Here is a 13691-nt window from a genome sequence, read left to right on the forward strand (position 1 = left end):
GGTAAGAACTTGCCCCAGATTAATCCCAATGTCATTTTTTCCCTTGTCCTTACCCAGTTTAGACAGTGGGGCCACTCCTGAATGGGAGTCCATTTGAGACCTGTCTTCTTTTCTTCACCCTAGTCATATTGCTTTTATCCATTTTTTAAAATTTCGCTTTATCAGGAGCCATTTGGTAGCAAGGAACAAAAACTGCTTATGCATCAGCAAAGAGAGCTTATGAGAAACATGCAGGGGCATGCCTCACTTCCAAGAAGAACAACCAGATTTTTATTTTATTTTTCAATTAGAGTTGATATTCAATATTATATTAGTTTCAGGTATACAGCATAGCAGCCAGACATTTATATAACTTACAAGTTGATCTCCCCGATGAATCTAGTACCCACCTGGGACCATACATAGTTATTACAATATTATCGAGTATATTCCCTGTGGTGTACTTTACATCCCTGTGACTGTAACTGCCAATCTGTAGTTCTTCATCCCTTCACCTTTTTTACCCAGCTCCCAACCCCCTCCCCTCTGGAGACCATCAGTTTGTTCTCTGTATCTATGAGTACACTTCTGGTTTGTTCATTCAATTTTTTTTTATTCCACATGTTAGTAAGATCTTATGGTATTTGTCTTTGTCAGATTCATTTCACTTTGTATAATACCCTCTAGGTCCACCCATGTTGTTGCAAGTGGTAAGATTTCATTCTTTTTTATGGGCAAGTAATATTCCATTACACATATGCACCACATCTTCTTCATCCATTCATTGATTCATAGACACTTAGGTTGCTGCCATATCTTGGCTATTGTGAATAATGCTGCAATTTTTACAGGACAGGAACTGGCCCAGAGCAGGTCTGCCTCAGGCTGGCCAGTAGTGTGTCTTGGCCTCATGTAGGAAAGATTTCACAATACAAGGCCGGGTGATTTTGAGCATATGCTTATTAAAGCTGGGGACAGTGAAACAAAGGAAGGACTCGGGGTAGAAGAAGTAACAGGAGAGAGCCTAGGCAACGCTCTGCTTTGGCTCCCTAGAAATGCGATAGGAAAGATGTGAGCCAAAGCAGGGCTGCTTTTAGCTTGCTGGGAAGTCAGAGAAAAGAGGGCCTTGGAGACAAGACCAAGGGGTTAGTCCAGGTTGAGCTGCCACTGCCCACTGCTCCCCTGGCTGCAAGTCTCATGGGGACCCTTAGAGTCTAGAAGGAAGTAAAATGTTTATGCCCAAGTAGGGGCATGGGCCTGCTCTAGAGTGAGCCCACCCTGAATCTTTGTCCTGAGGGCTTTTATCTCCTTTCTGTGGGTGAGAATCTTAGGAGAGGGTTTCAGCAGAATATTTATTAGCTTTCCAGGTATGTTTTTAATGTGTTCATGCATCAAAATGAGCCTATGGGGTGGGGTTTGGGGGAAATTCTTTGGTCTGCTATACTGTTTTACTTTGATCTTGGGTCTGTCTGGCTCTAACAGGGTTTCTGTTATTTGTTTCCCTGATTTCATCCATCCTTGGGCTTAGCTGGCACAAATGGCATTAATTGGGTCTCTGTTCTCTATTTTCCCAGGCCAGTGTGATTTAAGCTATATATTCTCTGGTTAGGGAGGAAAGGTATACGGTCTAAGCCATTTGCTTTCAACTGTCCTTGCTTAAGGGAGGCAAGGTCTTGTGATTCATTGGCTGCCTGTAAGTTGCTCAAGCTGTTTGGCCTTGTTTAGTTTTCTTGTTTCAGTGTCCCTATTCTACTTGCTTGGAAATTTTCCTAGCTTGCTACTGTCCTGTTTCACAATGAACATGGGGGTGCATACATCTTTTCAAATTAGGATCTCTTTAGGTAAATACCCAGAAGTGAAATTGCTGGGTCACAAGGTAGTTTTATTATTTTAAAATCTTTGAGGAACCTCCGTACTGTTTTTCATAGCAGCTTTGCCAATTTGCATTCCCACCAACAGTTGCACTAGGGTGCCCTTTTTTCCACATCCTCATTAACACTTGTTTATTGATTTAATGTATTTTTGCCATGTATAATGCACTCCCATGTATAATGTGCATTTATGTTTTGGGCCCAAACTTTCAGGAAAAAAACCTTTTTGTTTTAATTTTTTTAATTCAGTTATTTATTTACTTATATCTAAAAGCAAAAGGGTATCATTTTGCATATGGATATCATTATTGCTTTCTAGAGTTATACTTTTAACACATAAGCATAAATAAAAGAATTAAAAACATTTACATAGATACAGAATTAGTACTACCCATGCATCATATGCATCCTTATTTTCCCCTAAAAAATTTGGGCAAAAAAATGTGCATTATACATGGCAAAATATGGTATTGATGATAGCCATTCTGACCAGTGTGAGGTGGAACCTCATGTGGTTTTGGTTTGCATTTCCTTGATGATGAGTGATGTTGAGCATCTTTTCATAGGTCTATTCAGCCAGATTTTTACAGATACCTGGGAATCTGTCTGTCAGTTACTCTCTGTGAGGTCCCATGTCTCTTATTTTTTTTCCCCCAGCATGTAGGCCTCTCTTCTCTGTGCATTGCAGTGCCCTCTGCCTACTGTTCATTTTATTTCCCTACAACTTTGGCTTCCATTTGACTCTTTGTCACACCCACACTTGTCACCCTTCCTTCCTTTGCAGCCTTCTAAAATGTGTCTTTTATGTATAACCCCCAAGAAATTTTTGTATAATACAAATCTGAACATAGCTCACTCCTGACCAAAAATCTTCAGCGATTCCCTATTTAATTTACATTTTTCCCACTTGGGATGCTGTAGTGTGAAGTCAGGAGCTATGGCAGCTATGTTGTAACCGTAAGGTGACAATCTCCAGGAAGAAATCTATCATGTTTGGGTTAATAAAGTGAAAGGAATAAAATAAATGTGGTTTTTGATGATTATTAAATAGAACCTAACCTAGTACTACCAATCTCCAAACTTGTTGTGAAGTAAACTATAAATGTTGTCCTGGTTTAAGCCATTGTGAGGTATAATTATATATTATGAATTAGTTATAACTGAAAACATTCTAATTGATGCAAGGCCTTGGGGATAATGTGTTTAGGATGACTGCCCTTACCTCTGTCTCTGTCTTCCCATAATTCCTTGTATCACACCAATATCCATGGATAATGCAGCAAATTTGGGGATGACCACCATCTCTTTGAGCTAGAAGCCTACTAATGAGCTTCCACAGGAGCAGAGGACTGTGGTAGTGGTGAGTGGGTGGGACGTGCTCTATTTTGTCCAATTGTATCACCTTCTCTGCCTCCCATTTGGGAGCTCTCTCTGTGTTTCTGGTTCCTGTCTTTCTCATTGTCACCTCTGCCTTCCATTGCTTACCTCTGATTCTTCTCACCTCAGTACTGGCTCCTTTATTTATTTATTCTGATTCATTGAGAGAGAAAGGTTCTGGACACCCAGATCCTTTAACCCTTGATGTTGAGAGGTTTGGACTTCTGCATTCCACAGAGGATTGAGGTTGAGGAAAACAGTCAGTTACTTGAGTTTCTAAACGGACCCAGTGTGCTCCCTAAATGCTGTTAAAACAAGTGCCTTGTTGATTTATTCTTGGTGTATTGAGGCCACAGAGAAGCACAAGGAGCCCTGGTTTCCTGTTACCCAATTGTCTGCAGTTCATTCACCCCTCCTCAGTCCCTCTTGTGGATCTTCTGCTAAGACCATTAGGGACAGAGTCACTCTCCTCAGAAAGCCAGAACCTGGAACTGTCCAGATCATGGATCACGGTTTGTGTAGGGGCTGGGGAGCTCGACAAGGGCACACTCAGTAGAAGAGTGGGGACAAAGGACTCCTTGGAGTGAGTTCTAGAGAAATACAAGGTAAAGAAATGAATACAGCAGACACATATAAGTCTTCCCAGATGTTTTGCTGCAAGACAGAGCCAAGGAATTGGTTAGAAACTGAAGAAGAATGTGGAGTTGAAGGATAAATTTTTTTTAAAGATAAGAGGTTCTAGACTGTTTGGGGGTGCTGATGGGAATGATGGAATGGAGAGGAAATATTGATGCTGGAAGAGAGAGGATAAGTGAAGGAAGGAGTTTCCTGAGGAAATGAGGGGCTGGGATTCAGAGGACAAGTGGAACATAGGTCGTGGGCAGGGATACTTGTTTCCTGGCCGTGGAGGTGGAAGCTGGAACAGACAGGAGTGTGGATTTGGTGGAGTATACGGCAAGGACATCAGCTGCAAGTGGGCATGACAGAGGAGGTTCAGAGCTTTAAGGAGAAAGCAGAAAAGTCAAGATAATAGTTACTATGGGTCACGGGGAAATGAATGTAATAGGGAAGCAGTAGCCTTCCAGAGCGGTGAGGTGTCTCCATATGAAGAGACTGATCCTGGATGTTGTGTGGGACCCCTCAGCGGAACTCAGCTCTGCCCTGTCAAAATTGAAACCTTGAACTGTAGGCCAAAGCCCTGGCTGGTGTAGCTCAGTGGATTGAGCACGAGCTGCAAACCAAAGTGTCACAGGTTCGATTCCCAGCCAGGGCACATACCTGGGTTGCAGGCCACGGCCCCCAGCAACTGCACATTCATGTTTCTCTCTCTCTCTTTCTCCCTCCCCTTTCTAAAAATAAATAAATAAATCTTTAAAAAAAAAGCTGTAGGCCAGTCACTTCCCCTCTTAAAGCCCAAGTCTCTTCTGTTATTTGTTGATGGTGACATTTAGCCAATTCTGAGCTTGTTGAGCTCAGAGGCAAGAAAGGTGTGGATTTGATACAGTGCCTGCCCCCTTGAAGGGGCTCAATAAATGGCTCAAACCAGCATGATTTGTGTTGGTTGGAGATCACAGGTTTTCTCCCTTCCCCAGGCCTTGGCAGAGTCCCTTGTGCAGCTTTTCCTTTCTGGTGTGTCCCCTCCTGTCATTGCAGCATCCTCCTTATTCATTGCATCAACCTTCGTAAATGATTGCCTTGGAGACTCCTGAGAACAAACGTCCTCGGGGCATGTCTGCAGTTGCGTGCAGGTGGAAAAAAACTAATTCTTTCCCACACCGCAGAGCATCAAAGATCAAAAGAAATTTGAGCTGCATAAATACTTTTAAACTGTCTGGTAGGCACTTTGAAAAAGTAAGAAGAAACCAGTGAAGTTAGTTTTTTAAAATAGTTTATTTTTATCGTAGTTTTTCTGTTGCCATTTACTCCCCTTATACCCTCTTCTACCTCCACCCACTCCCTCCCCAAATATATAATTATTAACAGGTATTTCTCATGATTTTTTCATTCTATATCTTTGAAATATGATATATTTTATTCTTATATTTCACCTCAAATAGGACTAGCCATATTTCAAGGGCTCAAAATTCGCAGCGAGTGGCAATTATATTAAACAGCCCTGTTTTCAGAGCAGTATGGCAGGACAGGGCAGAGTGAGACCTATGCTGGTATTTGACAACCTGGGCTTTTTGGAGACTTTTTTTTTAAGACTTTAAAAAATATTTTATTTATTTATTTTGGGGGGGGGGAAGGGAGGGAGAGAAACATTACTGTGTAGTGGCCTCTCATGTGCCCCCCTACTGGGGACCTGGCCTGCAACCCAGACATGTGTGCTAGACTGGGAATTGAACGGGTGACCCTCTGATTCACAGGCCCTTGCTTAATCCACTGAGCTATGACAGCCAGGGCTTTTTGGAGACTTTAAGCAATAAAGTGCTCTAAGTCTCAGTTTCCTCATCTGTGAAATAATTGCAAAATCCTAACACTATTCAGTACATACTGTGTGTTAATCACTGGCTCTTGCTTTATGATATTAACCTGTTTCATCCTCACAATGAACAAATGTTTGAGGAAGGTTGATGCAGGGTTTGAAAAGAGGATGAGCTCTTGGCAAAAGCCTTATATGTACTGTGAGTACCTAGTCTAAATAAATCTTATACCCAGCATATATTTGGACTGTTTATTGCTATCATGTTCTTCTTTAACCCCAGGAGTACTGAGCCCACCCAATGGATGGAGAAGAGTATCCCTCCTGTCAGGGGAAGATAACCACAGAGAGAAGAGTGGAACTGAGGTCTCCTGTTCTGCCTCCTTCTAGCACAAGAATACACAAGATGTAATAATACTTGGTTATAGCCCTGACTGGTGTGGCTCAGTGGGTTGGGCGTCGTTCCACAAAACGAAAGGTCACTGGTTCAGTTCCCAATCAGCACATGCCTGCATTGCATGAGAGGTGGCAGATTGACATCTGTCTCCAGAACTTTTTCATCATCCCAAACAGAAACTCTGAACCCAACATGCAAAAATTCCCCTTGCTTCGGTCCCTGGAAACCACGAATCTGCCTTCTGTCTGTGAGTTTGCCTATTCTGGGTATTTCATCTCAGTGGAATCTTACAACATTTGACCTCTTATGTCTGGCTCCTTTCACTTTTCAAGGTTCATCCACATTGTAGCAGGTACTCCATTCCTTTTAATGGCTAAATAATATTCCATTGTATGGATAGACTGTGTTTTGTTTCTCCACTTATCCACTGATATACATTTTAGTTGTTTTGACTTCCTGGTTGTTGTGAAGAATGCTATTACAAACATCTCTGTGTGCAAGGTTTTGTTGCAGCATTGTTTTCTGTATACACCCTTTGCCCAGTATTTTCTTTTGGAGGGCAAGAACTTTATCTTCTTTAGCTAAGTAATGTGCCTGGTAGGTGGCTTCCATGTTAGCAATTGTGGAAGCAACTATGATACTGTGATTTATGATAAGGAACATATATTTGATCTTTATTCTGCCTCCTGGTACAGAGTTTCTGAAGCCCTTGAGAGTGATGAGGGAGTCTTTTGTTACATTAAGGAGGTGACTTTTGCAAAGCCCCTACCCATGGAGGCTGGTCACCAGAAGAACTAACCAACCCTGTGATTAGAGGGCTGGAACTTTCTGTCCCACCCCTGGATCTCTGGGGGGAAGTGATTGGCTGGATATTGAGTTCAGTCACCAATGATGTAATCAATCATGGCTATGTGATGAAGCCTCCATTAAAAAAAAAAAAGAGTGGAATTCAGAAAGCTTCCATGTGTCAGGCCCCAAACCCCATGGGGACAGATGCTCCTTTGTTTGAGACCTTGCCCTGTGTATCTCTTCATCTGGCTGTTAATTTGTATGCTTTGATATGCTTTGTTATAAACAGATAATCTAGTGAGTAAATGAGTTTCCAGAGTTCTGTGAGCCATTCTAGCAAATTAATAGAAACTAACAAGGGTGTGGTGGGAACCTCTGGTCTATAGCTGGTCAGAAGCACAAGTAGCAACCTGGACTAGTGATTGGCATCTGAAATGGAGAAAGGGGCAGGCTTCCAGGACTGAGCCCTTCACCTGTGTGATCTGATGCGATCTTTGGGTAGTCTGTGTCAGAATTAAGTTAAATTGCAGGACACCAAGCTGGTGTGTGTGTGTGTGTGTGGGGGCACATGTTAAAATTGGGATCAGAATGGGACCATTGCACCTCCCAGCAGCTCTCCCAACTTTCCTCCTCATCAACCACCCCTTTTTTCATGGCAGCCATGTACCCAGCCCAGAGTCTTAATCCCCAGTGGAGGAACTAGATTATAAATTTAATTTCATTTTAATCCACTTAAATCTTAGCTGCATATGGCTAGTGGCCACAGGCTTGGCCCTGGTGGCTCTAGTGTGACCGAGGGCCTCACCCCACACCACATTGAGCTGATTAGGGTTGTTCTGTGTCCAGTTCGCCTGTATTTCTGGCCACAGAACCTGGCACACGCAGGCCCCAGGAAATATGAAGCAATAAGTATCCTCATGCTCTCACATTTGTCTTTGCAGTCCCAGTTTCTCTCTGCTTTTGACCAATGTGTTTGTCAGAGAGTCGGTGGTGTTTTCTGAAAACCTGTAAAACCTCAGAGACCTCTGTATCCTCAGCCCAGATGATCCCAAATCCACTCCAAGGTGCTGAGGGCCACAGGATGGTAGGAGCGAAGCAGTAAGACTCAGGAGGGACCCTGGTTCCTGCTACTCAAGCAGCCCCGAGTCTACAGTGGTTTCCCCTTAACCGCAGGGGCTCGGTTCCAGGACCCGCAGTGGATGCAGGAAACCGCAGACAGCCCTGGACCCTGCATATACTATGCTTCTTCCTATGACAGAGTTTTGTTTACAAAGTAGGCATGGTAGGAGGTTAACAACAACTAATAATAAAGTAGAACACTTACAACAATATGCTGCAATAAGAGCTATGTGAATGTCTTCGGGGCCATTATTAAGTAAAACAAGGGAGCGACAGCGCATCTAGTAACGGAGTGGGCTGTGAAGGAACTATAACGGGCAGGCGGTGAACTCACAGCAAGGGGATGCTGGGCACAAGGGCAGTTCACACCCCAGGGGACATGGAGCGGCGGGATGGGGCAGGATGGCATGAGATTTCATCAAGCTACTGGGATGTACATGCAGTTTAGATCTCACCAATGGTTTATTTCTGCAGTTTCCCATTTGCCCGTTGGTAACTGAAACCTCAGGAAGGGAAGCTGTGGATAAGGGGTGGGGGAAGTACTGTGCTTCCCCTCTTTTTCCTGCAGTTCTGCAGTTTCAGAAGCCTCGCCCGAGTCAGGACGCCACTCGCGAGGGGTAGAGAACTGAGTCCCTCAGCCGATGGCTGACCGAGGATTGTGGGCACCCAGGCTCCTGCCACCGAGGGCTTCATCCCTTTGAGCCCCCGTCGTCTCACTTGGAAGCGGTCTCTTAACAATCCCTTCTGCAGGGGGACTGTCTGCACAAAGAAGAGGGACAGCGGATGATCACACAGCGAAACAGCGACAAGCTCCTACAGGAAGGAGAGTGAGCAAGAGCAGCAACAGGCATGACTGCGGAGGAATCTCACAGATGTCACATGAGAAAGAATCCTGGCGCAAACAGGACGTGCCCTGCGATCCCTTCTCCGTGAAGAGTAATAAGGGCGCCCCCCTGTGCCCGCTGGAGTTACAGCAGTGCTTACCCGTGAGCCTACGAGTGCGAGTACATGTGTAGGGGCCTGGGAGGAGGCAGGCGGGGGTGTCTTGCTTCTTGGTGGGGGCATTGCTTACGCAGATGTGTTAACCTTGTAAACGTTCGCTGATGGGACATTTATGGTATGCACAATGTTCTGTGTATTGTACTTCAGTAAAACTTTTACAGAGAGGGGGAGGGAGAGGGAGGGAGGGAGGGAAGAGAGAGTCGGGGGAGAGTTCTGGATTTGCTTGACACGTGGGTCTGAACTTCTCTTAGATGTTCAGTTTAAGCCAAACCAAATGAAATCCCCGATATTTGGTCACTCTTGGTCTGTAAATATGGCAATTTCATATGGTTCAAATTCTGGGGCATTTGTTTCAGTCACTGCTGGGGCCCTGGTCTCACGGAGTCAGAATATATGGGAGTGAGGCCCAGTAACCTGCATCTTTAGTAAGTGTACCCATGTGACTAGGATGCTCTTGTGCCCACAGATTCATTTGCAGAACACTTGGTTAGGCTGACAAGAGCAGAGGGTGGAGCTGGTTTCTGGCTGTGTGGTTTAGGCCCCTTCCTTTATCTCTCTGAGCCTCAAGTTCAGCATTTGGAAAGTGGATCTCATCACAGGGGTCAGGGGAGTGTCGGCCAGGGTGAGACCTGGGTTGAAACCCACAGCCCTGTGCTGGCAAGAGACAGACAGAAAACGGTGGCAGCTTTCATTCCCCTTCTCATCTCCTCATGGTTGGCCCACAGGACTGCAGCCTGTAGCACCCACCATAGGAGGGCCTCCAGGCTCGCTTCTGACTTCCCCTCCGTGAAGCCTGCAGGGGTGCCTCCTCCATGGCATGACATCTATGCCTTACTGTCTGCTCCCCAAACTTTTCCCAGCCTCCTGCTATGCTAAGCTCACCGAATTGACCTAGAGTGGGAGAGTCTTTTCACCCCACCCTGTGACATGAGGGAGCTAGGGTCCAGGGATCACCCATAGGGTGATGGACTCTCCTTGCCCACAGGTGGATGGGGAATCTATACCAGGGTGAGGAGGTGGCTTGCCCAAGGCCACCAGCCTTGGAACCCAGGAGCATCTGGCTCCAGAGCTTGAATTCCTCCCAGCCCCAACCAGGCTGACTCCCCAAACCAGAGCTAAGGTAGTCAGGGTGGGTGAAGGGTCCCCCTGTTGCCACCTGAGTCAGTCATGGGGACCCTGAGTTGCTGCTGGTCGAAGAACAGCTAACACCAAAAATTCCAGTGTCCCATCTCCTGATGGGAAGGGCTACCCTGTGAGGGACAATTTGAGACAGTTTTGTTTCACAGATTAAAAATAGAGACTCAGGAGAATAAAACAGTGGTAAACACACAATGCAGTGTGTAGATGATGTGTTATAGGGCTGTGCAGTTGAAACCTGTATGGTTTTATTAACCTCAACAAATTCAATTAAAAAAAAAAAAGAAGAAGAAAACCCTGGTCCCTTGCCAAGAACATGCAAGTAACCGGCTCCTCCCAGTCCCTCTGGTGCCCCATCCTCACATCTGCCTTCTGACTCAGACCTGTGTGGCTCCCTGGGAAGCTCTTCAGGCCCTGGTCTGTGGTGAAGGCCGACCCGAGACTCAAGGGGGACCACGGAACTTCAGCAGCAGAGTAGGGGAGGCACAGAGCCGGAGCATGCGTGCAAAAGAACATTGAGTCCTGCAAAATTTCCTGTCAGAGCTCAGAAGCGGGGTAGACTGCAGAGGCCAGAGGCCAGGCATCAGCACACAGGAGTGCAGGTCCCAGATGCCAGCCCCAGGGATCCAGGCCCCCAGCCCGTCCTCCCTCAGACCCAGAAGTCTGGGCCCCTAGCCCCTTCTCTCTTAGTAACCTTCTTATCTTCTCAGTTGTGTTGCCCTTGGGTCTGAAGGAGGAGGCACCTGGGACCTGCACTCCTGTGTGCTGAAGAGGTTGCCTGGCCTCTGGCCTCTGCAGTCTACCCCCTTCTGAGCTCTGACAGGAAATTTTGCAGGACTCAATGTTCTCTTGCACGCATGCTCCGGTTCTGTGCCTCCCCTACTCTGCTGCTGAAGTTCCGTGGTCCCTCTTGAGTCTCAGGTCGGCCTTCACCACAGACCAGGGCCTGAAGAGCCTCCTGGAGAGCCACACAGGTCTGAGTCAGGAAACTCCTCTTTCCAGGTCTCACCTTCTCTCTCTGGAAACTGAAATCACTCCCGTCTTGCTTCCCTGGGAGAAGATAGAGCTGGGAACAAGAATTCTCTCTCTCCCTCCCCCTGGCTCTTTTTGTCTCTGTTTTCCTCCAGGGAAAGGGTCCCAGCAATGGAGGAAGCCCGGTGGAGGCGTCTTCAGCTGGAAGGACTGGGTTATGGGCACCCAGGGCCCTCTTTTCCTCCCTGGCTCAGGTCCCACAGCCTCTCCAGGGGCAGAAGGGGGTGTACCATCATCACTGCCGCCCTCCCTCTCTCTCAGGAATTCAGCAGGATCTGGGAGGTCTAGGTGTTTCCCAGAACGTGGTATGTAGGAAGAACAGCCTGTGTAGTAACTACAGCCCGGCCGGAGCTCCACTGAGATTTGAGCCCTCTGAGTTCCTGGAAGTCCAGGGCAGTCTGCTTCCAGATTTGGGATCTTCGCTGATCTGGGGATGCCTGGCCCAGGGTCCCACCTCACTGGGAGCTTCTCGTGCCATCCCTCTCAGGACTGGCCGCTCTGAGGGGTGGACACCAGGATGCTGGGAACTGTGGGGGCCTCTCAGCTGCTGGGCTGTCCCTCCCACTTCTCTGCCTTCCTCCCCATCCTCCCCTCTGTCTCCCTCCTCTGCTTCCCCCTCCTTCCTTCCTCTTCTCTCCTTTTCTTCCTTTTTCTCTTTCCCCTCTACCATCCTGACTCAACCTCACTCACTCATTTGACACATATGCATTGAGCACCTACTATGTTCCAGGCACTGGTCCAGACCCTGAGGAAACTGTCAGGAACAAAACAGGTAGACACTGTGCCTGGGAAGAGCTAGTGTGCTAGCCAGGGAGATGCCCATGATACAAAAAAGATAAAATAAATGGGCAAGTTATACTTTATGTAGGAAGACAACAGCTACTATGACAAAAAAAAAAAGAGAAAGTAGAGGTGGGTAAAAGGGATCAGGAGCCCTGGATGGGGCAGGGGTCATGTTAAAGAGGGTGGTCAGGCGAGCCAACCCCCTTCTGCTCCCACTTCCTCCCTTTCTCTCTCCTCTGTCTCACAGTATCTAGATTGTCCCAAAGCACATCCCTTCTCTGAAGGACACCTTGCAGAGAAAGCATTTGCCTGGACTAAGCATTTAACAAAACACAGACCTCCTCAAGTTACTTCCCTGGGCTCCTTGCTCTCCCTAGTTTCCCCCGAGGCCAGTAATCATTAAGACAATAAAATACACCCCTGATAGGATGCAGATGTAGTCAGAACAGCTCCAGTGGATGAACCCCTCAAGTCGGCCTGCCCCCTCTGCTGTCCACCTTCTGTCTCCTTGCTCCTCAGGGTTCACCTGGCTCTGCACGTCCCATCCCTAGTGCTTCTCCTGTCCCTTAACTTCCAAGCTCAGACTCAGAGCTCGTTCTAGCCCAGAGAAGACCCTGATATGACCCACCACAAAGTCCTCAGCCTGTCCTTTCACGGTATCCCTCACAGATGCCAGAGCTGCCCCTTCCCCTCCCCTGCTCACAGCCCTCCCATGGCTCCCCAGTGCCCCCATACAAAGTCCTATCCTCTCTTATGCACCCTACCCCAACACACCTCCATGTTTCACCATTTATGCTCCACATCAATCCATCCATACTTTCTTGACTGGCCAGGGCATTCCTTGCCTTGAATGTCTTTTCTGCTCCATTGTTCAGCCCCCACCTCCATCCCTGCCATTACCCTGGCTAATTCCTTCAGCACATCACCTCCTCCAAGAAGCCCTCCCTGACTCTCCAGCTGGGTTGGTGCATCCTCAAACTGGTCTGTGGCCCTCTGTTTACACAGCTGTCTCCTCTACCAGACTGGCATCTCCTCAAGGGCCAGGCCAGGTCTGAGTCATCTCTGATCCCGGCATCGCCCAGCTGGGAGCCTGGCCCGTCACCAGTGCAAGAGATGTCCCTACAGTAAACACATGTCCTGTCCTCTGCCTTTCTCCATGTCTGCCTTATTATCTCCCCACTCTTCTCTCCTCTGTCCTGCTGGTCTGGAAACCACACCCTGAGTTTTTCTGATGATAATGGAAATCTTGGGAGGACCACTGTGGACCCAAGGCAGGGACCGGAGATCAGCCCCATTGGAGCGGAAGGTTCTGGGAGACATGGCTGTTAGTGAGGGGAGCAGGAGGTAGTCCCACCACTACCAGTTCCTGCCTGCTGTGGGAGGGCCCACTTTCCCCTGTCCTTGTCTTTCAGCTCTGTCTTCTTTCCTTCCAGCCTTGGTCATTTCTCTCTGCAAGGGATTCTGGGAGCCTAGGCTTCTGGGTCTGAGGGAGGAGGGGCTGGGGGCCTGGACTCCAGGATCCTAGAGGAAATTATTGGGGTGTAAAGTCCTGGTCCCTCCTCCCTCATCCACACTCTGGTTTTAGAAACATCTGGTTTTATACAGCGGCTCCACCCAGCAGGGCAGGGTGGGGGCTGGATACTCAAAAGCCCAGCTTCTGAGTGGAGCTTGTACTTCCCCCTAGCCCCACCCTGGGGTAAAGGAATCACTGGCCCCTCCTGCTCTGGGCTCAGCTCCCACCAGAGGACCCATCATCCTGACACAGCCAGACACCAGGCGG

At 47.4% G+C, this 13691-nt stretch overlaps 1 long non-coding RNA gene across 1 annotated transcript; it reads left to right on the forward strand.

The window, feature by feature from the left end:
* The first annotated feature begins 3712 nt into the window (after positions 1-3712).
* Positions 3713-9053, forward strand: LOC123824164. Its single transcript, XR_006786664.1, has 3 exons — positions 3713-3832; positions 5936-6296; positions 8708-9053. It is a non-coding gene; the product is annotated as an uncharacterized LOC123824164 (long non-coding RNA).
* The last annotated feature ends 4638 nt before the right edge of the window (positions 9054-13691 follow it).

Source organism: Phyllostomus hastatus, unplaced genomic scaffold, assembly GCF_019186645.2.
Source record: "Phyllostomus hastatus isolate PE091 unplaced genomic scaffold, TTU_PhHast_1.1 phas_contig_549, whole genome shotgun sequence".
NCBI classification, from domain to species: Eukaryota; Metazoa; Chordata; class Mammalia; order Chiroptera; family Phyllostomidae; genus Phyllostomus; species Phyllostomus hastatus.